This window comes from Ptychodera flava, chromosome 15, assembly GCF_041260155.1.
Source record: "Ptychodera flava strain L36383 chromosome 15, AS_Pfla_20210202, whole genome shotgun sequence".
Classification (NCBI taxonomy): Eukaryota; Metazoa; Hemichordata; class Enteropneusta; family Ptychoderidae; genus Ptychodera; species Ptychodera flava.
In genome coordinates, this window is record NC_091942.1 from 35,132,542 (window position 1) to 35,149,470 (window position 16,929).

The window sequence follows — 16,929 nt, forward strand, 5'->3', positions numbered from 1 at the left end:
TAGTCCTGTCCTGTCTTTTTTCTGTCATTGTTCTCAGACACGTATATTCAAATACTAGCAACTGTCATACTGTGTTGAAGTACTGTCAACTGTGTGGAGGTTTACAGTACATTTACCAATGATTTTGACGATGAGATACAGCTGGATATTGATACACTACCTAATTAGGTTTGTCAGTTTGCTCTTGAATTTACCCTTTTAGTGGTCAACTTTTACAACTTTGCGCCAACATCAGACAGACTAAACAGCAGGTGACGCAGCAAGATGTCTGTAAACTAATTTACTATTTAGTATGTTTATATCTTTACAGCAGCTATCAGTTTCAATGGTGACACACACAGAGACTGGTTGCTGACTCAAAGCCCTGACTTCCAGACATTGCTATCGCTACTCAAACGTTCTGATTCTTTCAGATCGATTTGTGTTGTTAGTTTTAGATTTTGTTTGAAGTCATGAACTTTATTGATATTCAACTACAAAGAACACTGTCCTCTGAGTCTAAATTTGCAGTAACCTTGTTCTTTTACCACCTCTCCATGAATTTGAACTGCTTGTAAAACTTGGCAACCAGTCTCTGTGTGTGTCACCATTGAAACTGATAGCTGCTGTAAAGATATAAACATACTACATAGTAAATTAGTTTACAGACATCTTGCTGCGTCACCTGCTGTTTTAGTCTGTCTGATGTTGGCGCAAAGTTGTAAAGTTGACCACTAAAGGGTAAATTCTAGAGCAAACTGACAAACCTAATTAGGTAGTGTATCAATATCCAGCTGTATCTCATCGTCAAATCATTGGTAAATGTACTGTAATACTCAACCAACACACAGTACAGTAGCCTGTACATGTGTACAACAAATATGTAATGAAATGGAAAAGTAATAGATTTAAAATTGATCTATTTAATCACTTTAATCCCCCTTGATATCAAATAAAATATATACCGGTATCTTCTATTGATCTTTCAACTTGAAAAGACTACAGACTTTGACCTGTCTGGTCGGTCAAAAGATTTCTGACTCAACAAACTAGACAATGGGGTCAATGAGTTATCTTGAACTGTAATTTTTCAAAGGTCCTAATTATAAAGATGAACAAAAGCAAAAGTTTCTGAACGAGTTGAACTTTTACCTGTTATTTAAAGTTTATCAAATTTGTATTTGATAAACAAACAAACTGGGACAAAACAGAAATATGGGTGGGGAGGAATGTCTTGCAATATAAATATATAGCTTGTACCCACCCAGCTAATTTTTTTGAGTTGAGGTATTGATTTGTACCCTTGACAGCTCATGTAGTATTGAAAGAAATACAACAGTCACTATCACAGGGATTCATGCGGGCGTTGTGTGGACAGGTGTGTGTTATGGTGCTTGATCATGGCTGAACGTTGCAGTGCCCCTGTAACTTTTCAAGCCTGAACAAACTGAAGTATCTAGGGGGAATGTCTTGCAATATAAACATATTCATGAGTATGATTAGTAATATCGACAAAATATTGAAAATGCCATGATCACATGACATCAAGTGGATAACCATTTTTTTGTTTTTTTTAATTTGACTTGGCAAGTTTGACACTGACAAAATCAGAAGAAACTATTGACTTCAAATACAGTTCATATGCACCTTTCAGTGCAACTATCTCGTCTACAGAGACAATATCCTCAACAACAAGTTGCCTTGTCCTTACCTGGTTGATAACCAATGCTCCACTTCCTTTGGATTCTAAACTGCAACAATGGCCTGAAAACAATAAGAATGACAGTATATGAATAAGAGTATTTAATTTAACATATCATCAGCTGCAAGTTGCCTGATGCATTACTTACCTGACACAAACCTGTACCATCCAAGGTTATCTTAGTTTATCATTTACTAGTCTAGTGTTATTTCATGAATAAACTTAAAGTGTAAAGAAAACTTCTCCTCACCAGCACAGCAACAAGAGAGCTCTCAGGAAAAGTTCTGGAAACCCTGTGCCCTGATGCAGAACACAAACTGTACAAACCTATGCAGGTAGTGAACAATGTACACTCCTTATCACATACACTTCAACAATGGAATGCTCCTTGATGGACACAATTATGTAAAGACACACCTGTTTGAAGTTATACTGTCTGGCTTATTCTGCATGGAAACTTCTATGCCACTCTTTCATTTAGTGTCAGTCAGAGTGTTTGAAAGTGAAAATCAGATATTGAGCGATTATCAAATGCGCAAAACCATAAACTCAGCAAAATGCAATTGAAGTTATGACATTACATCACCTAGATACGAGGTTTTATTGAACAATGTTGTAGTGCAGGATAAAAAAAGCTTTTGAGTGGTACGACCAAAGTCCATTAGAACTGTACTTGGACCCCATAACTTGCAAGGATAACTTAAAGTACAATTTCAGAACCTACAAAATAATTGTCAATCAATTTCTTAAAAGAAGTTCATCATGAACTTTTATGGAAATACAGTCCCTAAATGTGACATTTAAACTTAATTACATGTAAACCTTGCCACAGTCCAACTTTTTTTGAAAATTTACAGCAGAATTTCTATTTGACCTTACAGTTTACTGATGAGCTGTATTTTTCAATTTTTGCCAAGGTTGAGTAATGTTATGTATGTGATTAGGAAGTCTAGTAACACATTTGTTGTCCAAAATATTGGAGCTTTTGTCTCAAGGGATTGACTCAAACAATAGTGGAACATGATGACATAACTCTGGAAATGACATAACTCTGGCAATGCGATCGCTGACTAACATAACCAGATCACAAGATGAACTAATTCCATAATTATTCAGTGTCTTTTAACGTGTAATGCAGATGTTACAGCAGGTCAGTAACCAAACTACTGAAAATTGATACTATGCACCCATAAAAGACATGAAACTAACACTACAGTACTTAGATTTAGAAATTGTACCTGCATCTTCATCTCACCTTCTGCTTGGTAAATTTACATGTGTGGATACCAATAAAAGTGTATCTTTCCAGTTGATAGTATTGCAGGAAATACTATTGATACACATACAGACCACTTAAAGGCATGGTTCAGACGTCAGATTGTCTCGCAAGGAAATTTACTTACTGAATTACAATTTCAATGGAAAACAAAAGCCTATGACACCTTCATAACCCTCTTACAGACTAGAACAAACTCGGTCCTTTGGATCGATTCCCCTACCTTTAACTCTTGTAGTTGGTAAGAGTGTATTTCAGTATTGGATGATGTACATCTCATTCTAACTACTACTGTACATCATTAATAGCTTTACAGGGTGTGTCTAAATGGTTGAAGAAAATGAAGGTATGTGCCTTGCAGTTGATTTCATAGTTTATGTTCAGTACCGGCTTTCTATTGTGAGAGTTCACGCACCACTGACTCTCAATAAAACATCCCATCAATTCCTTTCAAATCTGGAATAGGTCTCCAAAAGTGCTGTGATGACCCCGTTTTTCAAAGAGCAGCTTATGAAGCTTGCACTTTTCAACTTCATCGTGACACCTTTGAAGTCTGTTCACAAAGATTAAACAAAGTGATTGGTAAAAACAACGCTGGAAAGCAAAGAAAAACAATAGGAACAGAAGATGGAAAGTGATAGGCCAACCAGTCCAATGAGCAAAATGTTACAACTACTACTGTCAAGGCATAAAATATTCTTGCTTTTAATCTATTGATAAAACAATAAAAGCTGGCAATATCCTGGATGTAACCTACTCCATTAATTGATGTCTGATCACTTGTAATAACAAGATGTTACCTCTTTTAATGACATCATTTATAATGGCTGTAACATTGGCTTTTCCAGCAGGCACAAAGTCTTTTGATATCATGCTTACTATAGCTCTAACAAAATGCACTGTAAATCATTCGTTCCAGGTGAGTGCAACAGTGAACAAAGTACAGTAACAGGTGTTTGGTATGTTCATGTACATTCGTTATACATGCAGTGTCTTCAGACATGTGAAATAAAATAAGAAGTATGAGGTTATATCAGGACTGAAGAATCCACATAAATACATACAACCCACATAAATATTCTCTGTCGTGGAGGAATTTATTTCTCCCTTTGTTTGTGAATGGTTCGTCTACCAAAGTCTTTCACAAATATTGATTTGTTTTGATTATGTACCAGGACTGAATGTTTGGCGTCTATTCATTCCTAAGAGAATGTTAACTGACCATACCAGTTTTATGGAAAGTAAATACAGCAATGCTCACGATCCAAGTCACCCACTGTCAGACTGACTACGGCACTACATGTAAATCATATGAATGTTAGCTAGTCTATCAAGCACCAAGTTTGGAAAATTCATCAACATCTTCCAATTTTCTACATTTTATAGGTACTCTTAAATGACGTGCACAATTGTCACATAAAACTACATCTCAGGTAACCATTACCCTCTGAGAAAAGAAGCATCAAACTTTACAAATCTCACAAACTTTTTGAGTAAAGATCACAGCAAAAGAGAGACTTTGCAGATTTTAGAAATATTTACCCATAGGCCCTGTTGCTATGCATGGTAATTTCCAGTGAACTAATGACAAGGTGACTGAAGGTCATCTCATAAACCACAGACAAGGCCTTGTCTGTGCCTAAACTAGTAATACTTTGATACCATGAGTTATGATTGGACTAGAAACATCTATTTTTAGAACACTATGGACAATAAATGACGCAAAAAAGAATGAAAGACTAAAAAGACATTTACTATAGTCTTGAGATAATCTATGACCGCCAAATGACAGCACCACTTCAAAGGATAGTTTCTGTCGTAGCTCAGACTGTTGTATATAGCATTGTTAAGTTAACTGACAGTTTGTCTTGGCTGCCAACTAGGTACAAACTTGATAATTAAGATCTGTGCTCTGAACGATGCTTAAAATTGTAAAATGATGAAGCACTGATAAAAATCAATTGTTACACAATCCTCTCAAGAGGACCCTTGAAATGCTGTAAAATAGAGGAGTACCACAACATTACATCAGATGATCATCATATTGTAAATAATTCAAGTAGATGTGCTCAACAAACTTTACCCAAAGCAAACAAAAAATCATTAATTTATTAATTTTATAAAAGCTATTGCTATTGTGTTAATAAAACAAATATGCAAAATTGTGATAATATTAACCTACAAATGGGGACATTTAAACAGCATTTCATTTGGCATTTAATATTATTGAGAAGATTCAAACAATTGTATTATATTCATGAAAGTTACATCTCACTGCTACAATGCAAAGGACACATCTTATAAGAAGTGTTTGCATGAATACATTTTCTGAAACAAACCACATTATTAAAAGTTGGTTATTATACAATTTGCTGAACATGCAAGCTCATCTTGTTTAAACTGTATGAATACTGCTTTGAATGGACATAGCAATGTCTATCATTCCATGATGTATGAACTGAGTATAGACAAAGACATTGAATGCCCACTCACATGACCAACTTTTCTTCCTAACTAAACTACACAGATACTGGATGTAACGATCTCTTTGCCTACATCATCTACGCCTTAATTCCTGATGTATCTATTTCATACTATTGATCGTAATTTTTGTAAATATTTGCATTATTTAGTATTTAATTTGTAAGTCATAACAATCAATGGTAACACAGCTTGGTTAATTAAATTTGGGTAGTAGCTTACAAATGTCACATGCTGACGGAAATACAGTGAATGGGTATAATCTTCCTCAAAGCATATACATACTTCCTAATTCAAAGGTGTTTGTGGTATTTTGCTTTCCAAGGATAAAACAGCCAGTTGTTTCCCTAGCAAAAACCATGCATCTAATGCAAACTAAGCATTAAGACAAAGTTTGACAATGTAGATCTAAAACAACACAAGCTCAATTGTACTTTTTAATTCCACTACAAATCTTCCTGGACTAAAATTACCAAGAACTTTTTTTAAAAATTCTAAAATTTATTAGCACTACGGTAGATATCAGAAGGCCATCATTTAGAAAGAGCAAATCTACACATAGGACTGTCTATTCTAAGCAGTGAACAATTGCTAGAGAACACAAATGTACTAACTGTTATTTGCATGAAACAAATTTAATTTTAAAAAAATGATTGCTTAATCATAGAGTAATGCATGATGAAATGCTATTGAAAAAAATCTTGAATCATCAACTCATTTCATAGTAACAAGCTGCTGTATTTCACATTGTTTCCATCAACTTTCCGAATGAACTGTGTGACATCTTATATTTCATTTGTCTTCTGCCTTTGGAGAATATCCCTCACGTACCATGACATATGTTAATGCTGTCACTGATCCTCTCACTCACTTTTTTCTTTATCTCAAAAAGTGACACAATTTATGAACATAGCATCACCTCTCATCAGGGCACATCACCTCTAACAGTTGAACTCCTCAACTCTTCAGATATCAGTCCCAGTAACATATCCATGTGAGATACCCCTGCAGGGCCTCAGCACAAGCAGTTTACGATGGTGTATGTCGATACCCTGACCCAAAATGTAAGTTCAGGGACCAAATGTTACCCACTATATTCAATGCCTGATGGGCAAGCTTAGTTTACTCATGATTTTCGATTACTTGGTCAATAAGTTGGTGTAATTCAGTACATGAGAATGTAACACCACTTTGTTAATTCAATTACAAACAAAAGTGAGAAGCAAATATCACTATAATAAAAATCTCACGGCATGACTTGCTCCCACACTATGTCAAATAAACACAGTGAAGATAACATGGTGACTGTTTGACTAACCTTGTACAAACTACCGTATCCATACATAACTGGGTATCCAAAGCACCAAAATTTCTTAATTACGTTTGAACTCGAAAGAAAATAAACAACATGTCATTGATTAATCTCGTTCAGCTTGGCAAACAAAACTCAAACTTCAACACTACTTTTTAGATTCACAACGGTTTTGAACAAAGAGCAACGATTATGTCACCGAAACTTAATTTCGTTCACAATCAAATTCATGCCTATGTTGCAATCTGTGAAGTAACTAATTTCTGTCGGCCTTTTCCGTTTTGTTGAGGAAGACATCTCACGTAACCGCACAGAGGTTTATCATATTTGACAGCTACACGCAGGACATGAATACAATAGCGGACAAAACCAGCCATCTGCCCAACTCGAAAAACAATAACAACAAATCAACACATAACTTGTTCTTTGATTAACGGAACTAAAAGGTAACTGATCAACGCATCAAAGATTGCCTCGAATGATGCCATTCCAACGAAGATACCGGCCTTCCCGATTGCGATTTGAAAGTGTACAGACAAAATACATAAAATGTGACGATCAAAACCAGCTATCATAAGCACATCGGCTTACAACACATGGGGAAAGTCAATGTAGTGTAGTGTACAGTACGATCGCACTCTGCAATGAACAAACTTGTAATATACCTGTCATTGGGGCCATTCCTATCTTGCGGGTTATTAGAACTCGAGATTCTTCGACTACGCCTCATTTTCTTAGATATCACAAACGATACACTCCTTCAGAAAATATAACTGATGTAGTTTCTACATTACAGTCGTCCGATGCAATAATCCTAGCTGTATCAGTTGCAATGGCCGACAATAATGATATGAGGCGGGTGACGCTAAGCACCATGGGATACATCGTGCATATTAATGTCAGTCTGGCCAATCAGACAACGAGGTCCGCCAGATGATTCTAATCTCCACACAATTCAAATACATGATATACTGTAGCCGCATACTGTAGCGGTACAGACAGTAGCTAGTAGAAGCGTGGAGGTGGAAGCGAGATAAAAGACTGACTCAAGTCACAGAGATCGGGGCATAAAATCGGTCTGAAATAGCGCGGCACGAGCATTGTCACCAAATAGTCACAGAGTAACATGGTGTACGGTACGGGGCTAGCTCAGGCTGCAGGAGCGCGCGCGTCGAATCGGGATGGCCCGAAACCACAGACAACAACAATAACATACCTACTAAAAATTAGGGGCAACGCCCACCTTATTGTTTCCCTGTCACCCTTTTCGGCTCTCCGTTTTTCACTTGTTTATTTATTATTACTTTATTTATATATTTATCACGATCCCCACTTATTATAACCCTCCAAGTTTTATCTTTGACAAGGATCAAGGGATTTATCTCCTAGACAACCTAACCAGAAGGTAGGTTAGGTAGGTGTGAATCGATCAGCGTCCTAGCACCGCACCGGTGAGGTTGGTATAACGATGGACTCACAGTAATAACGTCCATGGTATAACATAAACCATCGGCCCTGAATTTTTTTTTCGGGTCTATGCGTAAACTGTACAAGCACTTTCTATATACACTCCCCAATAAATCGAATATTGGTTAATTGCAGTTACGATAGGCACTTTTGATTGACCACTAGTTTCCATGGCGTATTTTAAAACAGGCATCCACTGCAGCAGCCATCTAAGGTCACTTGCCATATTTCCCATTTTTGTTGTTTTCCTCTCATATCACTTCAGTTCAACTTATCGTTACAGTAATTGTTTTTATTCATGGACTACAAGACACCTCACTGTCATTTCTTTTTTGATATTTTATTGGTATGACGTGAAGGAAGCTCCACACATAATATATTAACTTTTGTGAATCATGTAGGTTGCTTGTTACTATTTTTGTGGGAACACTTTGGTGTGGATTTGTAAAAAACATCATAGACCTAGCTGAAAAAGAAACCTGATGTGCAAGTGTACAACGAAGAGGGTGGAGAACCAGAAACAACTAATTTTTTTTACACTTTTAAATACCAGTACATTTGGTGTCAGCCCCTACCATCAACATCCATGAAACACTGTCAAGGGTTTAGAGAAATTAACATTTAAATATTTTATCATTCTACGTTTTGATATTTTTAAGAATTGCTGACAACAATGAAAGTTGCCGACTTTTACTCTTGTGTCTCACCACCGAAATGATGAATGGTTTAAGAACTTTAGTGAATAATTAAGTAGCTCTTTAGCAGTTTCTGTACTTACCACTTTTTAGAATCACACTTCTGGTATTGGCAGATTTTTTTTTCCCAAAAATTACATCTATCTATTTGAATTCAGGCAAAAGTTAATAAAATAACATTTTAATTTAATGATTAATAAATAAAATTTGCGTACACATGATTGAACAAGCACATGCTGATGGAAGACCGGCTGACTTCGTGTGATGTACCTCTAAGAACTTGCAAGAGTTGTCAAAAATTGAAAAGAAAAATGTAGAGTGGAAACTGTTATTGTTAAATTTCATGACTCTGCTGCTTTTCCTTTTTGAAAAGAAAATCTTGAAATGCATTCCGAAATATACAGTTTGCAAAATTAACAAAAAAAAAACATTATACACATCTTGAATGAGGAAAGTATGACTGATCATCATTCCGACCATGAACCCCAAATATCTAATGCTCAGATGTACTCACAGTGCCAGGCAAGATGTGTTTTCCACTCTGTGGATTTGTGTCTGGGTGAAAACTAAATGATCAACTACAGCTTTGGCAGTGATGAAGAATAATTCATTTTCATTGCATATGTTATAAACTTTTGAGAAATGACAAATAACGATGACATTATTAATTTTTATTGACTTAATTCTACACAATTAATAATCATATTCCTATTTAAAACGTCTGCTTCTGTAAAGGATTAACATTTTTGTAAGACCGTACTGCAGAATAAATTGTGTGCAGCTGTTTATGGCATTGCTATCTGAGTGTAAAATGCTGCCTTCAAAGTTCTGGAACTAAACATTGTATACTTCTCTCTGCAGTAAGTTGGTATAAGGATACAGTATTTAACAAACTTACCTGGTAAGTTTGTTAAATACTGTATCCTTGTAATTCAAGGCGGTTACTCATTCCTTACTGTAAAATTTCGAAAGTTATAACATTCCCAACAAAAACTACGATATATTATAAGGCATCAAAAGGCATCTCACTCACTGAAGCTGACCGCATTACTATAATTTGTAACGCATATATAATGACAGATACTATAGCTTCTATATTCAAATTTGCTTCATGACAAAGGATTCGCTATAACTACATCACAATAAACTTTAATTTTTTGACAACCCAATGAAATCTGATTGTATAGTGGAATCCACAATCAGGTTGCAGATGTTCGCAAGATCACAAGCGTGTTTACGTAATGTTACGTTGAACTTGACAAACTGGGAGCACATAAGTTCAATGAATTATTTCACTCGCAATAAGATCGGGAAATATATTGTTCCATCTTGATACGTCCGGAAGAAAACGGTCTGAGAAATTTACAAAAAAAATCTAACTCAATACATCAATTGTACTCAGTCCATCGAAGCTCACGTTCTGCAGGATTATGGACGAAACGGAAAACGGCGTTCACAGTATCGTATTTCAACATCCTGTGCCCTCTAAAATTGAAGTCGGCTGGGATAGTCCCTGAACTCTACCGCTTTGCCATGGTTGCTCTTGCATTTTTTATGGGGCCGGGGGAGATTTGAAACGAACGACTGGGCAAACAAAGAATACATATTTATATATAGACACTTTCTCTCAAATAAACTGAGCTATTCCTCGAAATGCCAAAAATTTTAGGCCTTCAACATGAGAATTGTCGACATACCGTTGCGTACATATTCAGTTGTAAACAGTGTGTAAACTCGTACATTTGAAGAACTGGAGAAAAATAACGGCTCGCCCATATGGAGTTGAAGTGAACATTTTGCTCGTTGGTAAATATACATGCACAATTCGTACTTACCGCCTTGTACTTCTCCTTGACGAAAATGATCAAAACATATGTCATCAAAATGCGAAGTATGAGGAATCGTTTTGAATGACATTTAGCCTGATAATCCCGTACTCAGCACGACCGGGTAGGTTGTGCACTGAGCAGCAAGCGGCACTATGACCGATACATAGTGCGCCCCCAAGAAAAAAACTGTAAATCTTTCGTTTTATGAACATTTTTCAGAAGGGCTTTCTCTTCAAGCATCGCATGTTTTTAGGGAGCCATCATTTTTTCCAAGGGGAGAGGGCGGCGGAGGAATCAAGGAGGCGGACAAAATGCTGTTGCGAGGGGAGTTGCTAAAATGGCAATTGAAAGTGCCAGGCTACAAAACATAGGAGAAACTTTCTAGAAAATTAAATGCTAAGTCATGGCATCAGTGTTTATCATCAAGTTTAATAATTAAAGAAGAATACTGAAATTATGCTTTGATTTTACATCTTTACGTAAATAAAGTTAATGAAGCTGCAGTTGTAAAATGCTTCGTATCTAATAAAAAATACTACTTGCACTACAATGTTGTATTTTGAACTGTAATATATAGCGGAAGGGGACTCCAGATGTAGAAAAGATTTCCACAGCAAAATGGCTTACAATAGGCCTGTGTGTGGTCGACACAGGCAGGGAAGCATTGGTGAGATAATGACAGATCAGTAAAATGACAGATCAGTAGATGTTATCCACATTTGGTGTTTTGAAACCGGAAGTCAGGTTCCTTAATCAAGTGCAAAATTAAAAACTACAACTTCCCTTATAACGTTTGCTCACATTCCAGTTTTCCTCTAAATGAGGATGCTAAAATTTCAATACTTGGATTTACATCATGCTTTTATTTGATGAGGTGTCGTGGTTTGATGCTTTCATTTTCTATATGACTAGTTTGACTTTAAGATTTTCCTTCTTGTCTGTAGGTTATCATTGTTTTTTTTTTGTACGTTTAACATGGCATTATCCACTAAATTTCTCTTCAGAAGGCAGGGGCATACAAAGATTTCAGGAGGTCAGGAAAATTTGCTGGATTTTAAGAGTTTAGGAGCAATACCCTAGTCAACAAATAATAACAGCTCTCTTATCCCTCAACCATGGGTACCTTTATTCATCTCTGTGTGTATCTGTGTACATGCAGGCAAGACTAGTCTTGATTAAAGTGAGAGGACTACCCTAATCTGATTAAAATCAGATGTACAGATGGTGATATTTCCACCTTTGTTTATTTTTTGTTGTTCTCATTAGCATATATTCATAGTGGGGCAACCATTGGCTGATGAGAACAGCAATGAGTAACCAAAGGCAGAAATGTGACATCTCTACATCTCATTGAACACAATCCATGGGCAGTGCAGTGTCAGCTAATTTATTCGTTTGTACAGAGAAATGCGAGAAAGTGTCATTATAATATTGTCATTTTCTTGAAACCTTCACATACTCAGTATTAAAAGCCATTTTGAAAAATGTCTTCAAAAAGTGTCCATAACGCATTTACCCTAAATTACCTGGGTACCACTCAAATCTCCCTTTGAATTTTACCACATGTACAACAATATAGCAGACTGGGTCATACACTACAAAGTTTGTTCAAGTAGATTCTTTGCGCTGAAGGGCAATGATTCCCTAATTCAGCCTCTGGAAAAAGTGTGTTCACCTTCAACTCACAATTTATCTATGTATTTCTGCTTTTGACAAAATAGGGTTGAAATGGAATCAAATCCTAGAATAAACTGATACTTAACAATTGTGTATATATTGACCAGTAGCTGGAACTAGAGAAGCAACTCATTGCATGAGAGATACTTAAAGGTATACTGTCACCTGTTCCAATTTTGCCACAGTTACGCATGGAAAGAGAAAATCTAACCAATCACAGATTTTAAGCGGGTGGCCGCTTTTTAAAAACAGCGGCCTCAAATGGGGACTTTGAATACCAAGGAACGCCCCTTTGGCCATATTTAGATTACAGGTGACTGTATACCTTTAAGTACACACACTTTATGGTGAAAATTTACAAAATTCACAGATTTATTTTCTTACCAGTCTGTTATTTCAAACTACATACTAAAATTTTGTATTTTTTCGTATCGAACCTGCTGGGAGAACACCGCTTGGATAGCAAAGATTGTGTACATTTTTATTTTAATAGCAAGTGAGAAATCACAGGGTAATGTCTACGTAAATTGGAAGAACCGTCTTACGAGGGCGCTCCAACATTCTCTGCCTGCAGGACTGAGGTGATGTTTCAAGCCTGGTGAGACTTCAAAGATACACTGTTAACTCATTCTTATGATTAAATTATGGTAAATTCTTTCTTTCCTTTCTCACTTTCTGTTCTCAGATATATTTTTGTAATCTTAGAAGTTCAATACTTAACTTTTAGTCATGTCAACATTTATAGTTGATGTTGACATGACTTTTAATGTTGTTGTAGCTGGCATATCTGCTATCAACAAGGTTACATTTCATGAATAAATATTAACTCTTAAGAAAGAATGAGGAAGGGACTACCTGAACTGAAGAAGTCTAACTTTTAAGAAACTCCCTATTGACAGTGCACTAAAGCCCCATCATCTGCATCTTTTTGCCTTTAGTTACCAAACAATAGCATCCAATCTTGAGAGAGAGATGTTTTGGATTTACTATTATTACCCCATATTGTCTTTGGAAATGTCAAAAGTCCCATCTTTCGATAAATGTTAAAGTCGTGCATTCATGCATTTGTTGCTGATGTCAGAACATCATTCTGTAGTCACGCTTTGGTACAAAGCATTTTTACATAAGTTACATTTGATCTTAAACCATCTTATCGAGAAAAAAAATGCAAAAAGATACAGCAATGGGACTTAAATTCAACAACCGTTGACAAACAGTCCTGTGTTGAAACTTGATATCTCAAATATGGTAGTGCAGAATAAAAAAGACATGATGTGTTCTTCAGACTCCGTATACACCCAAAATATCACGAGATGGCTAACAAGCAAACCCATGTATACATATATTTCTATACACGTTTGCGCACATGATTTTGTGTGTACCATGGTCCATTTGATTTCCAGGTTTAATGTATTGAATAGCAATAGCTCAGGTATATGCCATGGAAAAAACATTCCCAAGCAATACTGCAGGTGCGGGGAATAAAAATTGGCAGGAAACTTACTTTTTATTCTTTGTGTTGCACTTTGGACACGTGAGAATTTCACAGCAATGTAATCAAATGTACTCTGATGAATTCAATGTAGTATGGCATTGAATACCGAACAGTTCATCGTCGCTATTCTCTAACACAAACAGCCAACACATCACACAGAATAAAAACAAAATTACCAACTAACATTCGCAGCCACTTTCCCTGTATTTTATTCAGAATAGCCATATCAATAAACATCAATAGATACCTTTTATGGGTGAAAATTCACAGTATCAAAACACATATAACAGAAGCAGAGGCAGATATCTGTCTTACATGTTATGTGATTTAAATTGTCTTTGAAAAAAGCACAGCCATGTGTTCTGATGTCTTGTATAAGATTTTACATAAAAAAGTGTATAAACTACTGACTTTGTATCATTTTAATACAAACACTGTTTTGAAGCAATACATTCATGATAAGGTATTATGAACAAGATTGGCTAGCCATCTGACAATTCAACTCTGTCTTGGACACAGTACAGATAAATACTCTCCAGTAATACTATGTGATTTGAAAACCTGGAAAAATTGCAATATATTAAATAGTACCTTCACAGTATAGAATCACAAATTGGACAAGAATATCAGATACAATGGAATGGAGTTCATTGTTACAGGAATTTTACAATATATCTTGTGAAATAGAAAGGCATTTCAACTCATGATGGTCAACTATGAAAGTAGCTTTATATTGCTTCAATTACCTATGCATATTCATGCCATGGTTAGATTTTATTTGCTCTGATTGAGCTTTACTCTTGCATTAGTGAGGAACTGTTTTCACAAAAACAAACAAATCACAGAGTATCAAGAAACATTAATACCCACTATTCCATGGCCACTCAGGGAACAAAGTTTATGTTCACACAGAATAAAGAAATTACACATCATTAATGACCAGGAAACAAAGCCCTCAGTCTAGCACTGGAGGTCTTGATACAACCACAAAGCATAGCAGAAGTCAGCTGGGTATTAAATTGATCTAAATGGCTGGTTCAGTGAAATTCTTTCATTCGGTTTGACTCACTCTGCCTGAATTATTTAAACCCATGTCATTAGGCAATTGCATATCAATGTTACGGCACCCTCTAGAGGACAATCTGATAACACTGAAATGTTTCACTTTCTTTGTGGCGGGGAACTGAAGTCACCATTAATCCAATAACTGCACTGTGGAGCAGAATTCATGATTGCTACAAAGAATTGAGCGTGATGAAAATAAGTACGTCAAGAAAAGAGCACTGGGATTAAAGAATTAAGAGTTTACTTGTAAGCTAGGAATTGCTGAAGCAGAACGGTAGTTACTTCTGGCATGTCTTGCATGCTAACACAGTACTGTCTGAATACCTGTACTGCTGCAAAGTCAAATTCCTCATATGTCAATACAGTGTTTATTCATGGTAATGGTAGGTTCTGGTTGGCATAAATGAATTCATATCAAGCAAACTGGTATACAAAATTATTCAGGAGATTTCTAATGTCCAGGTTCTGATGTCAAATGATAAGACTATAATATTAACTCTTTGAGCACTGTAATTTTCTCCTGCCAAAATTTTAGAGCAAAATTTTACCAATTTTTATGAATTTTTCTGTAAGTTTTTGATAATTTTGGACCAAATGGACATCACATTTCATTGGCTACAGTTTTTTCTCAAAATTTTGGCAAAAATCAAAGAAAAATTGACTGGGGCTTATTTTGTAAAGGGGACAAAAATAGATTTTGGCACTCAAAGGGTTAATATTAAGCACTTGTAACCCCATCCTCAGTGAATAATATACAATGCAGTGAACTTTAATGCCCATAATGAAAATCTGTTTTGATAAAGTGGTGTATCTTGCTCGCTGTAAGAGTAATTATGATACTAATCATAAATCTGGAGAGACAACATCTCCATTGGGATCTTGATAATAACACATGTGCAACAGGTTTAGGAATCAATATTCACTGATAAAGAATATTGAAAAATGACATCTTATTTGGCTTCAGCAATAGCAAGGCATTATACCAGTATCCTTCATAAAACACATCAATACCTGGGAATATCCTGACTGGAAAAGTTTTCTATCCCAGTATTTTGTTATGCATAACTATTCAATATGATCTCAAAATAAAAATGCCAATACAATATAATAAATACAATTCTTCATCACTTTCATATTTTGTTAGATTATGGAACTTGGAAATCGTCCTGTGAAAAAATATTTGAAATAAATGGAATTCATCACTGAACAAGTTTAAAAACATTGTCCTATTTCATGTGAACATTTAATGATGTTGTTCTTTGGAATACAAGTTGCACTGTCAATTTTTTAAAAATTCTCAAAAATTCTTAATTTATTAAAAATTATTACGATGAAGGAATTTTTTGAGTATATTTTTTTACTTATATTTCCCACATGAAATTGAGATGATAGTTTAATATATGCTTGGTGATTATCACCAAGCATATATTAAACTGTATCATCTCAATTTCATATCATGTTTACAGTTGTATCTACTAATCTCACTGTTGTACATTAAAATATTTTTTTGATTCTTTGAGATAACAGCACTCTACGATTGCAATAAAAAAAATTTACAGATCCTACTATCGAAAATTTACAGATCCTGTGATCGAAATTGAGTACCACTTTAGGAAATTATGTCTAAAATCCTAATTAACATCAAGAGAGGAGGGGGGACCAAAAATTAATTATGCATAATGCACTGCAGCTGTGACTGTATCAAACATCGTGTATGGTACATACTCAAAACAACAGAAACATGATTTCGTATTGTACAGCGATTTATTATGCAAGAATGACAAAAATTTGCAATGCAAAAAAATTCCTCATGTCCAAAGGAGATGAAAATATAGGTCAGGGTGTAACCTGCCATAGTGTTCTATGAATAACATACCTTGCGTATACCCTACAGCTAACAAGTTCTATGAGTAGTGTACGCTTTGTATACCCTAGCACATACTGCATCATG

At 35.5% G+C, this 16,929-nt stretch overlaps 1 protein-coding gene across 2 annotated transcripts in view; it reads right to left on the reverse strand.

Moving 5' to 3' along the window:
• Positions 1–10,895, reverse strand: part of LOC139151999 (putative leucine-rich repeat-containing protein DDB_G0290503) — a 40,196-nt gene extending 29,301 nt beyond the window's left edge. Inside the window, exons 1-2 of one of the 2 annotated variants that reach the window (XM_070725077.1) lie at positions 10,748–10,895; positions 1,691–1,743 (exon numbers count right to left, since the gene is read on the reverse strand). The gene's annotated coding sequence lies outside the window, so the exon portion shown is untranslated. Of the gene's footprint in view, positions 1–1,690; positions 1,744–7,415; positions 7,583–10,747 lie in introns of those variants that run through there. The other variant, XM_070725076.1, reaches the window with a different exon arrangement.
• Positions 10,896–16,929: the final 6,034 nt, after the last annotated feature.